This window comes from Capra hircus, chromosome 1 (assembly GCF_001704415.2).
Source record: "Capra hircus breed San Clemente chromosome 1, ASM170441v1, whole genome shotgun sequence".
Classification (NCBI taxonomy): Eukaryota; Metazoa; Chordata; class Mammalia; order Artiodactyla; family Bovidae; genus Capra; species Capra hircus.
Genome location: NC_030808.1, coordinates 74,212,827 through 74,234,703, shown reverse-complemented (window position 1 = coordinate 74,234,703; position 21,877 = coordinate 74,212,827).

Genomic DNA, 21,877 nt, shown 5'->3' with positions numbered 1-21,877 from the left:
ACAGTCGGACATGACTGAGCACATACAACAACAATAACAAAAGCTATCTATGGTTTCCCAACAATCACTTGAGTTGTTATAAATGTAGGTATTTCTGCTTCTATTTGTGTAGACTTTTATTTTTCCCTGTGTGTTATGTGGCCTAAGAGAAGAAATGGAAATGGAGAGGAAGGTGAAGAGAAACAGAATAATTATTAGAAGATATTTAAGAGTGTCTTGGGAGATCCCCTGGTGGCTTAGACGTTAAACAATCTGCCTGCGATGAAGGAGACTCGGATTTGATGCCTGGGTCAGGAAGATCCCCTGGAGAGGGAAATGGCAGCCCATTCCAGTATTCTTGCCTGGGAAGTCCCATGGACAGAGGGGCCTGGCAGGCGACAATTCACGGACTCGCAAAGAGTCAGACAGGACTGAGCGACTAACAACGACAAAGAGTATCTTAGATTTGTAATAAAAACGCGGGTTTCTAGAGTGTTTCAGATGACTCAGGAAAGAACAGTAGAGACTACCATCTAAATAAGCACTAAGGCAGGTCATTCCTTTGGGCTTCCCAGGTGGCTCAGTGGTAAAGAATCTGCCTGCAATGCAGAGATGTAGGCTCAATCCCTCGGGAATTGATCCCCTGGAGAAGGAAATGGCAACCCACTCGAGCATTCTGGCCCAGGAAATCCCAAGGTAGAGGCGCCTGGACGGCTACAGTTCATGGGGTGGCAAAGAGTCAGACATGATTTAGGGACTAAAACAAAAACAAAAAACAGATCATTCCTTTACTTGTGCGTGCAGCATCAAACAGATCAAAGAAACTCCCAGTCTTTCCAAATTGCTGTCCCACTTAAAGGCAGCTGCTGCTGCTAAGTCGCTTCAGTTGTGTCCGATTCTGTGCGACCTCATAGATGGTAGCCCACCAGGCTCTCCTCCAGGCAAGAACAGTGAAGTGGGTTGCCATTTCCTTCTCCAATGCATGAAAGTGAAAAGTGAAAGTGAAGTTGCTCAGTCGTGTCCGACTCTTTGAGACCCCGTGGACTGCAGCCTACCAGGCTCCTCCGTCCATGGGATTTTCTAGGCAAGAGTACTGGAGTGGAGTGCCATCGCCTTCTCTGACTTACAGGCAGAAGCTAGCCTGTTACAGTACATTAGTTTGTGAAAAAACCTTTCTGCTTACTTCTCTGGGGCTTGTTTTTTTAAAATACAACTCTCAAGTTCTGTGGCAAACTCTTAGCCATGAATAACTGGGCTGTATTAAAAACAAAGTTCCACATCTATGTGATGAATTAACAAGATATAATTTTAAACAAAGATTGTCTGATATGGCAGAGTTTAAAGAGCAGCCCAAGCCACATGATCTGGCCTTCTTAGGCAGTTGAAGATTTAATAAAAGTCTAACCAAGGAAGGTAGCCAGAACTTCTTATGATTTGTAAACGTAGGCAGGAAAAAGAGGCAAACACCAAAGGCATGTGGAATGTTGATGGCAGAAGGTACTTGAGAGAGAAATTCCATCTACCACCTTCACTTTGAGATAGAACTGGGATACAGTAAGGGAAAGGACACTTGCCTACATAGCAGAGACAGTGTTATTCTATTTCTCATATTAACTTCAAATTTTAGTAAATATTTCTTGTGTTTCCAGACCACCAGAGAAGATGTGGAAAATGCTAGGAAACTGGATTAGAATCATAATAAAAACAAGAGTTGAGTGGCCCGTGGGCAAAATGGACTCACTGATCTTGATAAACCAGGGATCGCTAACATTTTGAGTTACTTAGCTACAATTTGTATGTTTCGTCCTACCAATAGGTAGCGGTCAGGGCTAGAGCTGAATTTCCAGGTGCACGCGACTTCATCTGGGGCAAGTTGGTAATTTTACCTCTGGCAAGATTAGGCCACTGAATTGTTAGTGAGGTCCCCAGAGCAGGGTGGATAAGTCATGACAGTATATTCAGTTCTAACACGGTGACCCCAGGGTGAAGCCCCACCCCTCTAACACAGTTTCACGTGGGCTCCTTTCAGTCTCTCCTTGAATCCTATGCCCTAAGAGCCCCCGGGGACCTGGGTGGTCTAATTTCCTTTGCAGAAACTGAAGCGATACAAATCACCCAACTCTGTCCTTTTATTCTCTGCTTCTGCTAAGCTCCAGAAAGCCAAATCTGTACCTGTGGAAAGAAGAAAATGGACTCTAGGATGGGGAATAACAATATCCAATAACAATTATTAACCATTGTCTTCCTTACAATGATGGAGCACTTTCTGGTTCAAAGAACTTTGCACATAAAGCTATTTATCAGATCCTCACAACCTCCTACAGAATAAAGCCGATTGATCAGGATTGTTATTATTATTCCAATAATAACAAGTGCTGCTCAGAGAGATGGCAATGTTTGTGAGGTCATCTGACTAAGTCATCTACCAGCTGTCTATTTACATATCATCTCCTGCAAAGGGTTTTTCCTGAACCTCCTCTGCTCCCTCCCCACCCACCTAAAACCCATATAGGTCATGGAGACTCCTTACAGACTCACAACTTTGAGCCCTAGCACTGCTGTTTCTCACACTTCACTGTAGCTGCCTCATAACTTGTCTGTCTCCCTCACAAAAATGTATGTTCTATGTGGACAGAGACCTTGTCTCTCTTGACTACCAACATGTCTGGCACTTAGTAAGTATTCAATACAAGTCTGATAAATGAAAAAGTAAATGAATGAACCAGGTGGCTGGCTCAGGCCCCAAACTCAGGTCTTTGATTTATGACCCAGGTTCATTCCATCAGAGCTCCCTAAACTCTGTTGTTAGCAACTACTGAGTCTTCGGAAAAACACTGACAATCTCTTGTTTTCGAGAGCTTTACACCTTACCTCGGAGAAGGCAATGGCACCCCACTCCAGTACTCTTGCCTGGAAAATCCCATGGATGGAGGAGCCTGGTGGGCTGCAGTCCATGGGGTCTGAGAGTCAGACACAACTGAGCAACTTCACTTTCACTTTTCACTTTCCTGCATTGGAGAAGGAAATGGCAACCAACTCCAGTGTTCTTGCCTGGAGGATCCCAGGGAGGGGGGAGCCTGGTAGGCTGCCGTCTATGGGGTCACACAGAGTCGGACACGACTGAAGCGACTTAGCAGCAGCAGCAGCAGCAGCAGCAGCAGCAGCACACCTTACCTAGCATTTCATACACAAAATCTGCTCCCAAAGCTTGAGTTGAGTTCCATCATGACAAACAAAACCTTTCCTTTCTCTTCTCTGTCTTTTAAGTGCAATTGAATAAATTTTATGACAAAATAACTTACAAAACATCAAGTCTAAATATTCATTATGTCCTTTTTAAAAACATTTTTGTTATTTGTTTATTGGTTGTGCTGTGTCTTCGTTGCTGCATGTGGCTTTCTCTAGTTGTGGTATGCAGGCTTCTTGTTGCAGTGGCTTCCCTTATTGTGGAGCACAAACTCTAGGGCACCCAGGCTTCAGTAGATGTGGCACACAGGCTTAGCTGCCCTGTGGATGTGGAATCTTCCCAGACCAGGGACTGAACCAGTGTCCCCAGCATTGCAAGACCGATGCTCAACCACTGGACCACCAGGCAAGCCAGTATGTCCTTTTTTGGGAAAACTCAGTTTACTTCACCTGTACATATCAGGTAGAAAAAGCAAATTTCTACCCTAGAAATCATTTTATTTACGAATGTCTTAACCTGCTTGACTGTTCTGGGGAAACCATGTGGCCCCTCTTACCAACCCCTGGACACTGCAGCATCCCCATCTAGCCCTTGAACTTGCCACAAGACCAGGCTCTAGGTCCTCTGCACTAATCCATATCCTGTCTCATATGTACCTTGGGTGCTGGGTCAAATAGTGAGGAGGTGTGTGTGGCGGGGAGGGTAGGGGGAGGGAGCCTGGTGGTGCACAATACCTTATCAGTAAAGATGTTTGGGAACGCAGGTAAGAATTAAAGATTTTAAAATTAAAAAAATAAAAAAATAAAAAATAAATAAAATTTTTTTAAAAAGGAAAGAAAAAAAGATGTTCGGTTTGGTTTGCTGTGAGCAATTAAATGAATTGCATCACAGGGGAAATTATATTATTTCTGAGTGGCTACAGAGGATGGTGCTGGGAGAGATGAGATGGGTGGCAGGAATGCAGGCTTCAGCTCAGGTACAGAAGCATTTTCTATCCACAGGAGCCTCTCTGCACAGAATATACTGCCTTCTGAGGTAGTAAACTCTCCCCATCACAGTGGTGTTCAGAGCCCTGTTACCCTCTTTCAGAGGTACACCAGAAGAGGTTCCACAGAAGTTGATAAAGAGCAGAGGCTTTGACCCTTGACGTGCCTTTCAGTACTGGAGAAGCTAAGTCTGTGATTCTTTTTCAGTTACTATAATAACTGAGAACTAGTTTCCTGCAAGAGACCTCCTCAAAACCGAACTGTATTTGCACTCTGAACACAAGGTGTTTTATATCCATTTTCACATAAGTTCCCAGGATCAAGGACTGTGTCTTTCTTTCTCTCAACTTAAAATACCTATGGATTTCATTGTTTCTGGCTTGCTTACTGTCCAATCTAGCAGGCAATTTCATTCCACCACCTACAAAGAAATTCTGTTGGTATAGACACCTGCCACACACATCACACACAAATTCTACATCCAAATTCACATTCAGAGAAGCTTTCGGGAGCAAGAAAAGGAAAGGATTTTCGCAAATATATTTATTTACACACTTATTTTATAATGATAGAAGCTGGCTCTCTGAGCAGGCCTATACAATTGAGCAGGGAATGGTAGTGATGCCTGTTTTGTTTTCTAAGGCCTGTCAAAAAATAATGATTCTCTCAGCCCTGTACTGTAACAAGTTTATTTGAAAACCTTCGCGTTTCCCCCAACAACTTGGCCTAGTACTGTACATGAATAGACGGAGTTGTTTCCCCTGATCCAAAACTTGGTGTGTTGTGTTGTGGTTCAAAGCTCATTTTAAATTCCAAGCTGTGAAACCTGCAGAGAGGGCATTTGAGAAAAATGCTGACACTCCTTCCGTTCTGACAATATTATCACCCACAATCATAAATATACTCCTCCATGCCTTCTCCGTCTACTTTTCCTGTTAGCAGTTTCTAAGTAGGAAAAAACGACCCCCAAACCTCTTAAATAGTTCTCTGTGCGTCTACACTGTCTAGTGGAGAAACAAAAGAAAAAGAGAGAGAAAAGGAGGGAAATACAGAAAAGAAAGGAGGAAAGAAAAAACTTGCACAGCCCACTTACTCTAATTTCCCATGATTCGCGTCTATTTAAACTGCCCTAGGACTGAGTTACGTGCATCTTATTGAGCCTCAGGATTTTTGTTAGGGAGAGGTGGGGGCATATAGATACACATTATGGATAAATAAATTCAGTTAAAAGCAAAGGATCAGACTCAGGAGATGGACTTGTATCTGGATTTTGCCATTATTTAGTCCCATGTGCATGCATGTTCAGTCATGTCCGACTCTTGGTAACCGCATGGGCTGTAGACCACCAGGCTCCCTCTGTCCATGAAATTTTCCAAGTTAGAATACTGGAGTGGGTTGCCATTTCCTGCTCGAGGGGACCCTCCAAACCCAGGGACTGGAGCCATTGCGTCTCTTGCAATGGCAGGCAGATTCTTTTACCACTGAGCCACCTGGGAAGCCCAAAGGAAAATCTTCCTCTTCTCTGAAACTCCTTTTCCTCAAATGCAGATGAAGAGAATTAAAGTGCCATCCAGGTGTGATGTTCTGAGACTGTGAGTCTGACAGGAAAAGACAAAGCAGTCTTGAACTGGGTACACTTTCTATCACATTGCGTTTATTAGCTTATTTTTCCCCAGTCTCTTCCTGCACAGTTGAATACTCCATAGTTGAACATGGTAGGAAATTTTTTTAGGTTCTTAGCGTTAAAAGCATTAGCCTGAAATCAGGAGAGGAGAATCTGTAACTGCATTATGACCCCCTCCTTGGTGCATCTTGGCTAATAGCCTTTTACTCTCTGCTGGCAGGGGATGGAGAAAAGCTGCTGTGGAAACTCACTCAGCAGCTTGGCCCTGGGGCATGGATAGATGGCCTCTGTGCTCACAGGGAGCAGCCAGGGCTCAGCAGGTGTATTCAGACTCCAGAAATTTTCCCCTCAGGAAGAGAGGAAACAAAGGTACCCAAAGAAATTACCCCAGCAAGTATTTACAAGAGGCTGCAAAACAGTGATAAAATAATTTTCTGGCCCTAAAATTAGAAGCAAAGGTTTGATGTTCTGAAGCCCAGGTGCAGAATGAATGTATATATGGCCCTTTATAGCCAGTTTATAAAACACAAGGAATTGTGGTTTTGACCAAAATGTCTTAAGGAGTCTTTATTTCTTTACAACAAAGTTATAAAAGGAGACTGGTCCCAGAAATCTGGGGCTGAAGTTTTCTTTAAGTACTCTGGAGAGGAGCAAATTTCTAAATCTCAGGTAGTAACTGATGATAGCATGAAGAACCATGAAAGGAATAACAATCACCACACAATAAATAATATTCAAATGTATGGGATGACAAAACTGGTTGGAAAATTAAGGATATTATGGCCAGGCAGGCAAATCACAGATATTAAGGAAGGGTAGGAGGGAGTTTAGATTTCTGCCAGACCAAAACCTAATCATTTGGATAAAAAAGATGAAGTGCAAAGAATGCATGTGACTTGCCTATGGGAACATAATGAATGACAGGTCTGGGATTTTTTTTTCCGCCATATATATCAGTACAAGAGCCAAAGAACATAAGGGCAAGTTCAAGCCTACTACATAGCCAAAGGCCTGGGGTGCTGCGATTCATGGGGTCGCAAAGAGTCGGACACAACTGAGCAACTGAACCGAACTGACATAGCCAAAACTGGTATTTTCTCTAAAACTGTATTTTTGATTTGTTCATTCTGTTAGCAGATATTTCTCGAACTTTTATTATGTGTCAGGCATTGTTCTAGGCACCAGAAATACAGCAGTGAAGAAAGCCAAAATTTGTGTCCCCTTGGAGCTTATAGTTCAGGTAAGTCTCTTCCATTTCTTTCCCAGGTTGAGTAGAAATTTTTATTTGGAGAATAATTGTCTATACAGATATTAATGGGATTCTTGTTCTAAGTCACTTAGTTTAAATGATAAACTGTATATATTGTGCTACAAGAAACCTCTCCATCTGTATCAGCCAGGGCTTTCTAGAGAAACAGAACCAATATGTACATAAGAGACTTATTTCAATGAATTGGCTTATATGATTGTGAGGGCTGCTGCTGCTGCTAAGTCGCTTCAGTCATGTCCGACTCTGTGTGACCCCGTAGACGGCAGCCCACCAGGCTCTGCCGTCCCTGGGATTCTCCAGGCAAGAATACTGGAGTGGGTTGCCATTTCCTTTACCAATGCATGAAAGTGGAAAGTGAAAGTGAAGTCGCTCAGTCTTGTCCGACTCTTAGTGACCCCATGGACTGCAGCCCACCAGGCTCCTCCGTCCATGGGATTTTCCAGGCAAGAGTACTGGAGTGGGGTGCCATTGCCTTCTCCGTGTGAAGGCTGACAAACCCCAAATCTGTAGAGCAAGCAAGTCCTAAGTCTATAGGGCAGGCTGGAAGCTTAAGCAAATGTTGATCCTGCAGTCTTGAGGCAATATTTCTTTAGAAAATTTCATTTTTGTTCTTTAGACCTTTCAGCTAATTCAAGAAAGCCCATCCATATTATTGAGTGTAATCTCCTTTATTTAAATTCAGCTGATTATAAACATTAACCACTTTTACAAAACACTTTCTGAGCAATAGCTATAAGTGTTTGATAAAAGAACTAGGTACTATGGCCCAGTCAACTTGACATAGAACAGTAACCATCACAAACCTTCTCTATAAATTTATTAAGTGCTTATTACATGCCAAGTTTTGAGGTAAATCATGCACAACCCCTGCTCTTTGAAGGAAAGGTGCATGTCATTTACTTCAAAAAATACATAAAAATATGCAGCTCTGTAAGTCCATACTAGAGATGTAAAGAGCAAGAGATGCAAACAACAAGTAAAAATCAACCCCAGCTTCCCCAAAGGAAAAAGAAACAGTGCTTTTAAGTAAAGAAATCAGGAAAAGCTGAAGACACAAATGACAGTTGACCTTGTCCTTAGGGAAGGGGTAAAATTAGAACAAGGAAAACGGGAGGGTTACTTCCTACTAGAAGAAGTGCCAAAAGTGTAGAGTCAGGAAAATGTGTGATGTATATAGAAACATGAAGTGGCTCAGGCGGGCTGGAAATATAGAGCATTCATCAAAACCTCTTTTATTTCGCTAGTGATTACTCAGTGCTTGTTCAAGTACTCATTCCAAAGATATTAAAACATTTCCCGATGAAACAGAGAGGTCAAGAGACTTCTCCAAAGTCACACAGAAAAACATTCATATACAAGTCAATGCCATTTTCTTTCAGAAGCTACTGTTGACTCTTTAAAAATGAATTTTACCATCCCTGAGAAAGGACACTATGTTTTATCTTTGTTATTTCAATTTAGCTATCTTTGGAAAACTCGCGTCATTCTTTGACAGATAAAAAAATTTACTGGGTCCCAGTTTTCAGTTGGCAACCCACTCCAGTATTCTTGCCTGGAGAATTCCATGGACAGAGAATTCCATAGTCCATGGGGTCCCAAAGAGTTGTGCACAACTGAGTGACTGAGGACTCACACATAGCTTTCAATGAGCATATAGGTATCGATGCCCCAAGCAAGATGTTTAGGGATTTATACATCATAAAATTAAAACCTATTACTTTTGCCACTCAACTGAGAACATTTCTTGGTTTAGTACTATAAATAAATTGCCGTGGTCAGGGGAATGGTACGCAGAAAGAAGGTATATATAGGAGCCACAGTGTTCACAAGAAAGTCAAGTTCACCCAGGACTCCTGTTATTTCACAGTTGTGTGCTTTGTGTGTTCCACTTACTATAGCTCCTTTTAGCCATCATGTTTCCATGCCCCAAGTCCCGCTCTCATTTCAAGGAATAGGTGTTGGTCTAGCAAGTCACTATGAAACAAACATGACGGGTGCCTTACTCTACTGACAGCCTCCCCTATCCCTGCATTAAAGTCAATCATCCTTTTGCTTACCTAGGAACTCATGTTTTCTACTAATGACCTAACTAGCCATGGGTTTGTTCCCCAAACTGATGATTTTATGGCACTCAAAACAATGCACCTGGTTTGGGGGCTAACGTAACACTTTTTTAAAAATTAAGATAATTATTGGAATTAGAGGATTCCAGACACTTGCTGAGCAAGTCTTTGCTCAACTCATACCCTGGGTGCTTGAGAAGAAACAAGTAGACCTGTCTTCTGCCTCGACGTCTCCTACTTTCCACTTTACGAAAGGGAAGCGGAGGACCCCAACCAGGAAGTGATATCATCAAGTGTCTGGTTTCATATCTCCATAAAGTGTATTACTTTAATTAAATCTATCAAAGAGGCTAGTAAAAGGAAGGCTGAGGAGAAATGAAGTTATTGATCAAAGGAATTAAATGAATGGACATCACCAAGAAGTGGATATTCACAGATGTGTAGACCACTCAAGGGCAATCAAAGTTCAACTTTCTCAGTGGATAGCTGGACATTTGCCCCATGATGATGTTCTGTTACTTCCAAAGGCGGGTAGAATTACAAGTGTCTAAAGGTTTAGAATCATAGTATTTTAAATTTGCATAATACTTCAGACTTATTGTGTAAAACCTCATCTTATTGCCAATAGCCACAGCAATCCTATAGGACAGGCAAACTGTAGACTCACAGAGTGTTGGCTTACATTTTGGAGGGCAGAGTTCAACCCTTCACAGTGGGTAAATAACTTGGGTAGCTGTGTGTCTAGGAAGCTGTCTGTGTTTGTTTCAGAAGGGCAAGTGTGGAGTGATAGACATGGAGCACCTTGGTGAAAATAAATGGTAATCACATCGACTAATGATCTTTATTAAATAAAATTTGTCCTTTAAGAGTGGGTATTAATCTACTGTAATAAGGTTTAGGATATTGTTTTTCATTCTAGCCTCACATTCCTTCAGATAAGGTCTGAATGTGGTAAGGTCACATTCCTTCAGATAACCAGCAGAGTCTCCCCTGAAAAGAGTGGAATCCTCTGGACTCCCCGGGTGGTCCAGTGGTTAAGACTCGAGCTTCCACTGCAGGGAGCATGGGTTCAATCCCTGATTGTGGAATGGAGATCTAGCACACTGCTTGGCACTGGGGAAAAAAAGAAAAAGTGAACATCCTCAGAAACAATCATCAGGGTAGAGACCGGGCTCAGAAAAGTACAAACGGTAGGTCTGAGGCAGGTAGAAAGAAGAGGCCTCACTTGCTTGCAATTGGAACTAGAACAGCTTGAAAAGTCAGAAGTCACTTCCAGGTGGGTCAGGCTTGCATCTGCAGGGTGGGTAGAGGGTAGAGCAGTAGTGGAGAAGCATCTGTTTCTTTCAGGGCTTGAGCGCACACAAAGCTGGGTGGGAAAGCCTGCTGATGTCGCTGATCTTTAAATTAGAGAGTGCTGTCTTGTGTGAAGAGTGCACAAGTGCTTTAGCAAGATACTCCCTTGGGAACAGGTAGTTTCAGGTGGCATGGTCTTGATGGGGACCCAGCCACTTCACTGTGGATTGTAATCCTGCCATTGCCTTCCTTGAGGGACTTTACTCTTGAGTTTGTTCAGACGGATTCCTTTGCATATTCTTTGAGGACTAATATTTCAATGATAAATTCATGGAAAGAGGAGGTGAATACCAGAAATTTCTTCTTGAGGTTCTCCAAAGAGGGAGTGTTTCCCACAGTGAGCCGTGCCTTTCAGGGTATTACACAGTCACAATATCTAGTCTATTTCATCCAGTGTTAGTCACTCAGTTGTGCCCAACTCTTTGTGACCCCATGGACTGTAGCCCACCAGGCTTCTCCACCATGGAATTCTCCAGGCAAGAATACTGGTGTGGGTAGCTATTCCCTTCCTCAGGGGATCTTCCTGACCCAGGAATCAAACCCAGGTCTTCTGCATTGCAGCTAGACTCTTTATTATCTAGCACAACTGGTTCATTTCATCTAACTGGAGACCAAATTACAGTTTTCAGGCCCGTGAAACCATTCTTTTTACCTGCCTGACTCTTCGTTGCCCCAACAACTTTTAGTAGCTAGAGATTTCCAAGCTTACATCGAGTCTGAGACAGCATGTCATTCATGCCTTAGTTCAGTTCAGTTCAGTCATTCACTTGTGTCTGACTCTTTGGGACTCCATGGACAGCAGCACGCCAGGCTTCCTTGTCCATCACCAACTCCTGGAGCTTGCACACACTCATGTCCATCAAGTCGATAATGCCATCCAACCGTCTCAGTCTTGCCTCAGTCTTTCCCAGCATCAGAGTCTTTTCCAATGAGTCAGTTCTTCGCATCAGGTGGCCAAAGTATTGGAGTTTCAGCTTCAAAGCTGAATTCAAGCCTCACAATCTCCACAAAAGGTTGTGGGATTATTCCCATTTTTCAAAGTAGAAAACTGAGGTTTGAACTGATGGTATAACTTGTCCACATGGTAGTCAGAAGCATACCTAGACTTTTACCTCTGTCTACTGCAGTCTAGCTCTAGGGTTTTGACCACCACACTGGCTACCTTCCTGGTTGCCTCCCCAAACACATGGTGATTCAGTGGGCAGGGTACTGGGTGGGAAGTGATATAGCTGACACAGTAGCCCTGATACCTGGGGTCTGTTGATTCCCAGCTGAATGACCTTTAGGGCCTCTGAGCCTCAGTTTCCTCCTCTGCAAAATGGGTATTATTCTTCCATCCTAGTTACAGTGTTTTTATGGAGGACATGTATAAAGATGGAATGTGAATAAAACCTCTAAAAATACTTCAAGATGTGAGGAACTGTTATACCTTAACTTTACACTTTTCTAGTATTTTTCAAGAATTAATGTGATTTGAGTTTGTGGGGGGAGGAAGAACCCGATGGAAGGAGGATATCAGTTATTCAGCCAACAAATACTACATACCACGATGCAATAGGAATAATGAAGAACAGGTATTTAACAGCTTCAGGACAGCTGATCTGTGAAGAACTTGATTTCTTTTTCCACACTTAAAAGAGAAGACCACTTATATCAGTTACTAGGAAACCCTCTCTGAATTGCTGTCTGAGGTATAACTGTTAAAAATGAAACAAAGAAAAAGGTCACCCTAACGCTAACCTCCAAGAAAGCTTTGGCCAATTCAGCACCTTTTTCAAGCTGTACATTTCCTCCCCAAATTGTCTACTTAGAAAATTATCTCCCTCTCAGAAGGAAAAAAAGAGTGTAGACTGTTCAAAATTTTAAATTCTGCTTCCCAAATAAATATCACTATTGAAAAGTAGATCAGCAAATATTTGCTGAGTGTTTTATGGGTTCTGTACCACATTAAGAATTGAAAGACCTGCAAGTGGTAAGGGTATGTATGGTGAGGCTGACTACCATTGTCTGTGAGACATGGTCCCCGATGTCAAAGCAATAATAATTTCCATGGAAGCTGTGCTATCAAGTGGAATATTAGGGGTTGACACAGATTAAGACATCTGACTAAAACCAGATGTCAATGAGAGAGAGATGCGTGGGCATTCTAAGGTTTATTTCTTGGATTAGGAAGGTGAACCCTTTTTGTGCAAGATTCTGCAAATGAAGCAGAGGAGACTTAATTTGGCCTGTGGGCAATTAATGAGCCCATTAAAGGTTTTGGAATAGTAACATGATGAAAAGATATGAAAAATCCAAACCAAGTGTCATAGTTAGGAGACTTTAATTTTGAAAGTTTTATTATCAGAAATAAATCAACTAAGCCAGGTGAAAACATGTCTAAGTAGAGAAATGTATTGGTCACATAACTAGAACATTCAAGTAGTGGACTTCAGTCATGTTTCTCCAGGCATTCAAATAATGTCATCAGCTCTCTTGATTGGCTTTATTCTTAGTCTCCATGTAATATTAAAATGGCTGTCTATGATGACCTAGAGGGGCAGGATGGGGGTGGGGTAGGGAGGCTCACAAGGGAGGGGATATATGATACTTAGAGCTGATTCACAGCTCTAAGAGCTGATTCCTGTTGTTGTACAGCAGGAACCAACACAATGTTGTAAAACAATTGTCCTTCAATTAAAAAAACATTCTATGATAAACCATAATGGAAAAGAATATTTAAAAAAGAATGTGTGTATATATATATATACATATACACACACACACACACACACACACACATATATATATATATATTTGTGTATGGGGAGTGTGTGTGTAAAGAAATGGCTCTCAGGCTTACACGCTGTTAGAGATTATGGCCTAGAGAAAAAGCCTCTGGAGAAGAAGTACCAGAGTGCACTCTGACTGGTCCAACTTAGGTCATGGGCTCATTTTTTGAAAGGTCACTGTGACAAGAAGCATGAAGTTGCTTAATAGGATGGGACTGGTTCACACTCAAGCTCTGAGGTAGGGGAAGTGACTCTGGTCAGGCCTTCTCCCCACTGCTTTAAGTGCAATAAGCGAGTAAGGTATTTACACAATGCCGGTGGACTTCCTTCTCAAAGGAAGAGATACTCGATGTATGTGCACACGCGCATGGGTGCAGCACACACACGTATCGCCCAAGCTTGACTTTAACACATTTGCAATCCAAAATAGAGCACCTCTCTTTTCTATAAACTGTAGTTTGTTTCTTTAAAAATTACTTTTATTCATTTTATAGGCACTCAGTGCTGTGAGTCATAGCTCTTGCTTTTGAGTACCTACCATAGAAGTTTCCTATTTCTCCACACACAGATAGGTTGAGTTCTTAAAGTTAGTTGTAAATCCTTTTGCTCAAAACTGAATCAGAGGTGTAGCAAAGCTGGATAATTGACCCTCAAAGTCACCTTCATAGTGAAGGATTGTCGTTAGGAAGGGATGCCCAGCCTGGAATGATATTTCCTGCTTTTTCTCCTGTGCATCGGGAGTGGGAGGCATCTGGTTAGTTCTTGTCAATGAGAAGTGTGAGAAAGGGATGTTTCTTCTGGGAGGGATGGTTAAGAGGTGGGAAAAGTTACGAGCAACCTAGATAGCATATTGAAAAGCAGAGACATTACTTTGCCGACTAAGGTCCGTCTAGTCAAGGCTATGGTTTTTCCAGTAGTGATGTATGGATGTGAGAGTTGGACTGTGAAGAAGGCTGAGTGCCAAAGAATTGATGCTTTTGAACTGTGGTGTTGGAGAAGACTCTTGAGAGTCCTTTGGACTGCAAGGAGATCCAACCAGTCCATTCTGAAGGAGATCAGCCCTGGGATTTCTTTGGAAGGAATGATGCTGAAGCTGAAACTCCAGTACTTTGGCCACCTCATGCGAAGAGGTGACTCATTGGAAAAGACTCTGATGCTGGGAGGGATTGGGGGCAGGAGGAGAAGGGGACGACAGAGGATGAGATGGCTGGATGGCATCACGGACTCGATGGACGTGAGTCTGAGTGAACTCCAGGAGTTGGTAATGGACAGGGAAGCCTGGCGTGCTGCGATTCATGGGGTCGCAAAGAGCCGGACATGACTGAGTGACTGAACTGAACTGAACTGATGCCTTTTCTAGAACCTCTTGCTCTATCTGTGAGGTGATTGGAGAAGATTGTCTCTAGGATCTAAAGTAGAGCTTTGTCATGAGACACAGAGTTCCTGGCTCTCTGCCAGGATGTCATCTGACAAGCATTACCTACATTGAATTTGTACATGAATGCAAAATATACATTTATGTGTTAAGTCATCTGACCTTAACAAGTAAGAAGGGTTTAATCTTATCACCCACAACCTCATTTCCACCACATACAATCATGAGAGTGATCTTCAAAATTTAAAAACCAATATTTACTTCTTCTTACAGATACACTTTTACTCCAACATTGTTCCCCCAAATAACCAATTTATTTCATATGCTGGAAATCTGTGGTCAGGCCAGTCAGTCAGTTCAGTCACTCAGTTGTGTCTGACTCTTTGCGACGCCAGTAACTGCAGCACGCCAGGCCTCCCTGTCCATCACAAACTCCCAGAGCTTGCTCAGACTCATGTCCATTGAGTCAGATGTCATCCAACCATCTCATCCTCTGTTAAACCCTTCTCCTTCTGCCTTCAATCATTCCCAGCATCAGGGTCTTTTCAAATGAGTCAGTTCTTTGCACCAGGTGGCCAAAGTATTGAAGTTTCAGCTTCAGCATCAGTCCTTCCAATGAATATTTAGAACTGATTTCCTTTAGGATGGACAGACTGGATCTCCTTGCTGTCCAAGGGACTCTCAAGGGTCTTCTCCAACACCACAGTTCAAAAGCATCAATTCTCTGGCTCTCAGCTTTCTTTATAGTCCAACTCTCACATCCATACATGACTACTGGAAAAACCATAGCCTTGACTAGATGGACCTTTGTTGGCAAAGTAATGTCTCTGCTTTTGAATATGCTGTCTAGGTTGGACATAACTTTTCTTCCAAGGAGCAAGTGGCTTTTAATTTCATGGCTGCAGTCGCCATCTGCAGTGATTTTTGAGCCCCCCAATATAAAGTCTGTCACTGTTTCCACTGTTTCTCCACCTATTTGCCATGAAGTGATGGAACCAGATACTATGATCTTAGTTTTCTGAACGTTGAGTTTTAAACCAACTTTTTCACTCTACTCTTTCACTGTCATCAAGAGGCTCTTTGGTTCTTCTCCACTTTCTGCCATAAGGGTGGTGTCATCTCTTCATCTGAGGTTATTGATATTTCTCCCGGCAATCTTGACTCCAGCTTGTGCTTCATCCAGTCCAGCCTTTCTCATGATGTACTCTGCATACAAGTTAAATAAGCAGAGGGACAATATACAGCCTTGATGTACTCCTCTCCTGATTTGGAACCAGTCTGTAGTCCCATGTCCAGTTCTAACTGTTCCTTCTTGACCTGCATACAGATTTCTCAGGAGGCAGGTCAGGTAATCTGGTATTCCCATCCCTTGAAAAATTTTCCGCAGTTTGTTGTAATCCACACAATCAAAGGCTTTGGCACAGTAAAAAAAAAAAAGCAGATGTTTTTCTGGAATTCTCTAGCTTTTTCCATGATCCAGCAGATGTTGGCAATTTGATCTCTGGTTCCTCTGCCTTTTCTAAAAACAGCTTGAACATCTGGAAGTTCACAGTTCATGAACTGCTGAAGCCTGGCTTGGAGAATTTTGAGCATTACTTTACTAGCATGTGGGATGAGTGCAATTGTGCAGTAGTTTGAGCATTCTTTGGCATTGCCTTTCTTTGGAATTGGAATGAAAACTGACCTTTTCCAGTCCTGTGGCCACTGCTGAGTTTTCCACATTTGCTGGCATATTGAGTGTAGCACTTTCACAGTATCATCTTTCAGGATTTGAAACAGCTCAACTGGAATTCCATCACCTCCACTAGCTTTGTTCATAGTGATGCTTTCTAAGGCCTTCTTGACTTCACATTCCAGGATGTCTGGCTCTAGATTAGTGATCACATCATCGTGATTATCTGGGTCATGAAGATCTTTTTTGTACAGTTCTTCCATGTATTCTTGCCACCTCTTCTTCATATCACCTGCTTCTGTTAGATCCCTACCATTTCTGTCCTTTATCGAGCCCATCTTTGCATGAAATGTTCCCTTGGTATCTCTAATTTTCTTGAAGAGATCTCTAGTCTTTCCCATTCTGTTGTTTTCCTCTATTTCTTTGCATTGATTGCTGAAGAAGGCTTTCTAATCTCTTCTTGCTATTCTCTGGAACTCTGCATTCAGATGCTTACATCTTTCCTTTTCTCCTTTGCTTTTCGCTTCTCTTCTTGTCACAGCTATTTGTAAGGCCTCCCCAGACAGCCATTTTGCTTTTTTGCATTTCTTTACCATGGGGGGATGGTCTTAATCCCTGTCTCCTGTACAATGTCATGAACCTCCACCCACAGTACATCAGGTACTCTATCTATCAGATCTAGGCCCTTAAATCTATTTTTCACTTCCACTGTATAATCATAAGGGATTTGATTTAGGTCATACCTGAATGGTCTAGCAGTTTTCCCTACTTTCTTCAATTTGAGTCTGAATTTGGTAATAAGGAGTTCATGATCTGAGCCACAGTCAGCTCCTGGTCTTGTTTTTGTTGACTGTATAGAGCTTCTCCATCTTTGGCTGCAGAGAATATAATCACTCTGATTTTGGTGTTGACCATCTGGTGATGTCCATGTGCGGAGTCTTCTCTTGTCCTCTTCATACACTATTCACAGCCTGTGACAGATCTCACTGGCAGGGTTACCCTGCTTCCCTTTAAATTCTTTAACAAACTCATGGACTTCTCTGTTCTGAATGAACACATGCCGCTAAAGCTAAGTCATACACTCAGGTGGTATTTTGGTTCCTCAGTCACTTTTTGTTGCTCTTCATGATTCTTGCTGATTGCCCAGGTAGAGAGAGATCCTTGCACCTGCCTTGTGAATAGCTCTTTGTTTTGAGAAAATTTCCTGCAGTCCCGTGAATTATGCCACTTAAAAATTTAAAATATACCATGCTTCATTTACATAATTATCACGTACCTCTTCTCATTAGCACTTGCAATACTTTCCTTGCTCTTGCATTTATTAAATACCATGGATTAATAATCTTTGCCAAACAACTTGAAATCTAAACACATAAAGCAAATATGCACTAGAATATGAAAAAGAATGTGCTGACCCCACCCCAAAGATAGCAACTGATGTCCTCTGTAAAAGGTGACCCCAACTGATGTATTTTGACATTGTTTTAGCTCTACTACCAGTTGTGAATGCTCTTAAATTGTATTATCTTGGAGTGTCAAACCTAGAAGCTTACCTCATTTAGTTAAATACTTACATTTTACACATGGGAAAAAAGTAAGAGGTTGCAGGGAGTAATGGATTATGATCATGTGACTAAAACTTTAATGTTAATGACAAGCAGAATTTAATAGCATGTGAAGATTTTCTAGAGGCCCTCCAGTCTGCCCCACCAACTTTTCATAATGACATTTTATTTTCTCCAGCACAGCTGCTCCTCCAAGTCCTCTAAGAAAATTCTATGTTTGCCTCATTCACAGGAGAAAGCATAGAGAGCGATTCACCTGGAGACACATTGGATGTGGTGTGCGTTTATGAATGTTTCATCAATTCTTAGGCTCTAGGTAATGGGCAAAAAAGAGAGAAGCTGAATAGGTCCATATGAACAAGATCCCTTAAAGAGAAAAGAGGAAAATGTTGGCATAGGGTTAGAGATGGAAGGACACTAAAGAAGCTGATGCTTTTCAGAGAATTCAGAAAGTGAAAGCTATTATCAATACTTCCTGTTTGCTCTCAGAATCCAATGCTGATTCATTTGACAGATAGCCGTGTCTGAGTTAGCACCAATTTTTCCCGCCATTACTGAATATTCCAGAAATCACTGAATAGATTACACTGTGAAAAATGCTGCATTTCAAACTTTTATATGAAATATTCCTAATGTCAATGGAGAGAGAAGTATTATTCATGGGCATGAGGATAAAGCCCAATGGAGAAAAAATTTCTGTTACTTTTAAAATGTGTGAGATTAAACCATATGCAGTTGCTATTTATATAGGCCTAAATGGTTGAATATTGGCAATTGCGTAAAGTTAAATATAAAAATTTCACTTTCTATTCACAACATACATGTGTTTATTTCAATATAAGGATAGAATTTTAAATTTCTTACCATTGAGTAGAATTTGTGGACCAGGAAGGTAAACCATGTTTGGCCAGTAATTTGAGTATCCTCTGGCAGTTTGAAGGTGGAAGAAAAGCAACAAACATCTCAGAGATGCTAAGCTAGACAGGGTAAGAACCATGAGGGAGGGACTGGACTGGCTGGATTCAAAGTCAAGTTGGTGATGGGGTTTGCAGAATGGTTAGAAATATAGGTATAAGAATGAACAGAATAAAGTTCCTCCAGATAATCTGATCCCCAAGTTATTTTAGTCTTGTCACCTCCACAGTGCTTGTCACCTCCACAGTATGCCCTGTGTCAACCATTTCTAGGAAAATTTAGAGACTCTCCATCTGGAGTTTTCAGAGACAGAGGTATATTCATAACAGGCAGGAACATCTATTTTGTCTTGATTGCTTTGTGTGTGTGTGTGTGTGTGTGTGTGTGTGTGTGTGTATGTGTGTGTAGGTGTGCGCATGCTAGGGGAATTTCCTGGGGGTAGAAATTGGATTGTGATTTACTGGAATAGTGAAAGCAGAGGATAGAAAGCAAAAGGCTAGAAACCAACACTAACTCTGGACAGTGGCTCTACGTATTTTGTAAGATGCCAGAAACTTTCCATTTTCCCCATTTAATTTCTGTTTGCTGATATCTGTTCCCTATTCTCCTTGGTTGTAAAATATTTAAAATTAGAGCTCTGGTGTCTTGTCCAAGGGATAGACTGGGAAGCAGTGGGAACTTTTAGACAGGGAGAAACAGGAGGTTAAGTTCTGTGAGGTCTAAGGCAATGAAAGTGAAAGAGGAGAGTGAAAAAGTTGGCTTAAAATTCAACATTCAGAAAACTAAGATCATGGCATCCAGTCCCATCACTTCTTGGCAAATAGATGGGGAAACAGTGACAGACTTTATTTTGGGGGGCTCCAAAATCACTGCAGATGGTGACCGCAGTCATGAAATTAAAAGACGCTTACTCCTTGGAAGGAAAGTTATGTCCAACCTAGACAGAATATTAAAAAGCAGAGACATTACTTTGCTGACAAAGGTCTGTCCAGTCAAAGTTATGGTTTTTCCAGTAGTCACGTATAGATGTGAGAGTTGGACTATAAAGAAAGCTGATCGCTGAAGAGTTTATACTTTTGAAATGTGGTGTTGGAGAAGACCCTTGAGAGTCCCTTGGACAGCAAGGAGATCCAATCTGTCCATCGTAAAGGAAATCAGTTCTAAATATTCATTGGAAGGACGGATGCTGAAGCTGAAACTCCAATACTTTGGCCACCTGATGCAAAGAACTGACTCATTTGAAAAGACCCTGATGTTGGGAAAGATTAAATGTGGGAGGAGAAGGGCACAACAGAGGATGAGATGGTTTGATGGCATCACCAACTCAGACATGAGTTTGAGCAAGCTTCACGAGTTGGTGATGGACAGGGAAGCCTGGTATACTGCAGCCTATGGAGTCACAAAGAGTCAGACACAACTGAGCGACTGAACTGAACTGAAGTCAATGAAGATAAAAAAGATCCTGGGTCTGAGGACTTGCTGTTAGAAAGATACATGTAGCAGGAGGAGGGTTCCTCAAAAGCCCTGTAAGGGCATGGATGCTTTGACCTGACACTCTGGTCATAAAAGTGAGAGTTCACCAATCTTTTCAGGTTCCACATAAATGCATCACTATGCAATAGCTGTTTTCTCTTTCTGACTTACTTCACTCTGTATGACAGTCTCTAGGTCCATCTACATCTCTACCAAAAGCCCAGTTTCTTTCCTTTTTATGGCTAAGTAATATTTCATTGTATATATATACCACAGCTACTTTATCCATTCTTCTAGAGGCACAGACATAGAGAATAAACGCATGAACAGCAAGGGAGAATGAGGAGGGGTTATGATGAATTGGGAGATTGGGATTGACATATATACACTGCTATAGCCGCTAAGTCGCTTCAGTCGTGTCCGACTCTGTGTGACCCTATAGACAGCAGCCCGACCTTGGGATTCTCCAGGCAAGAACACTACTATGTGTAAAATAGATAACTAATGAGAACCTATTGTATAGCTCAGGGAACTCTACTCAGGGCTCTGTGGTGACCTAAATGGGAAGGAAATACAAAAAGAGGTGATATAGATATATATATAGATATATATATATACACACACATATATATGATGTACTTTGATGTACAGTAGAAACTAACACAACATTGTAAAGCAGCTATAGTCCAATAAAAATTAAAACAAACAGAAAGATCAAATGGGAAAGAAAAGTGAAAGTACATAGGCATGTGAATATTGCCAGCTGTGTGGGTAAGAGCCTGGGGACAATAAGTCAAATCTTTACAGGAAAGAGCAGAGCATGCTTACACAGACTCTTGGCTCCTACAACCACGTGCATTGATGCCAAGAGAAGAGTAGCGAAGGGCAGCCTCATGAAAGGAGAAAAAAATCATTTGAAACCCAGCTAGGAAGAGAAATCAGTGTGATTTCCTTTTAAGATCCAAATTAATTCAGAATGTGGATTTCTCCATTTCTCAGAGTCATCTCTCAATTTTTCTCCACTCACATCTTAAAGAAGGGGCCCACATCAAGAAAATATTTGATCTACTCCATAACTGGACCAAACATTGAGTATTCAAGCCCTTATTTTATTTCAAAATGAATGTTTCTTGATACCTGGGCAAAATCTGATACTTTTCCTTTAATACATTTTCTTGGTCACTACTAGGACTTTAGAAAAAGCTCTCATTTGATTTTTAAAAGATAATTAGAAAACTGGATATCTATACAAAAGTAATTTTGTACCTCAGCAAAAGAGTATAGTCAGCAGATAATTCACTCCTGTGGCTTTTCATTAGCCAACTCTCCCTTGGGGCAATTTAGAGGTTAAGGCCCTTCTCATCCACTCTCTCAGCAGCTGTTGGAATTACAGCTGCATTTCACCAGGCAAGGGCGAAAAAGGATAACTCTCACCAGAACTAACCTTTATAATTAAGGTAGATGTCATTTATTACGTGTCTCATATGTTATTCATTTTAGGTCTATTATTTAATCCTCTCAACAACCCTATGAGTTAGAGCTCATTTCTATGTTAAAGGGAAGAAAAAAACAAAACAAAACAGGTTTGAGGATATTAAGTAGTTGCCCCGACTTACACAGTTAATAAATGGCAGACTGGTCATG